This window comes from Centrocercus urophasianus, unplaced genomic scaffold (genome assembly GCF_019232065.1).
Source record: "Centrocercus urophasianus isolate 14NV4802_14NV808 unplaced genomic scaffold, USGS_Curo_1.0 seq_1, whole genome shotgun sequence".
In the NCBI taxonomy this organism is placed as follows: Eukaryota; Metazoa; Chordata; class Aves; order Galliformes; family Phasianidae; genus Centrocercus; species Centrocercus urophasianus.
The window spans coordinates 744,591-745,529 of record NW_024884141.1 but is presented as its reverse complement, the minus strand read 5'-3'; the positions used below and the strand labels follow the sequence as shown (position 1 = coordinate 745,529).

The window sequence follows — 939 nt, the reverse complement described above, 5'->3', positions numbered from 1 at the left end:
AGGAAGAGGAAGAGGAAGAGGAAGAGGAAGAGGAAGAGGAAGAGGAAAGGACAACTCAACACCTAAATCACAGTCAGAGAGGTTGGTGGGGCTGCTAATATTTTGTTGCCACAGCAGCAAAAATGGCTAATTTGAGGCCTATAAATCTTGCTCCCAGCTGAAGTCATACTTCCAGGGAAATTATAGGCAGTACTCCATTCTTCCATCTCAGCATGATGCTAAATACTGGGTTTTGCTCTCATTCCCTGTCTCTAGCTGCTGCTCAAAGGCAGCAGCTTGTGTTAAGGCTCAAAATGCCACTAAGGACACCCAGCATTTCCACGTGTTTGCTTTTCAGCAGCTTTCACACTACATCTAACCTGTAAGTCCCCTTCTTTAGGTTAAACCATTCCATTGCCCTATCGCTATCAGACCATGTAAAAAGTCAATACCCCTCCTGCTTGTAAGCTCCCTTCAAGTAGTGGAAGGTCTCAATGAGGTCTTCCTTTCTCTTCTCCAAGCTAAACAAGCCCAGATCTTTCAACCTTTCTTCAATGGAGAGGTGCTGCACTCCTCAGATAATCTTCATCGCCCTCCTCTGGACTCCAGATCCAGTACTCCCGCCTATTTGCTATATATTTCGCTTCTGTGGTCAAATTCAATTAAGCCAAAAGGGAACTCTCTAATTTTGTTTAATCAGATGACAGGAGCAACTCACTCAGTCATCTGGGTTACATGGTAATTTAACTAAATCACTGCTGAAATGTGTAAGTCTGTAAGCAGAGGACTCAGATCTATCCACTAGAACAACAAAACACTAAAGTTAACTTTTTGGAATGGTTGAGGCATTCCTGAGCTAGAACAACTTAATATGCCCTATGAGCTAAGTGAAAATCAAAATTCTTGATATTCTAGAGGAGAGGAGAGGAGAGGAGAGGAGAGGAGAGGAGAGGAGAGGAG

At 43.5% G+C, this 939-nt stretch overlaps 1 protein-coding gene across 1 annotated transcript in view; it reads right to left on the bottom strand.

The window, feature by feature from the left end:
* The window catches only part of DLG2 (discs large MAGUK scaffold protein 2), a 730,880-nt gene that overhangs the window by 652,699 nt on the left and 77,242 nt on the right, over positions 1-939 (bottom strand). The gene's annotated exons all lie outside the window — the stretch shown is intronic.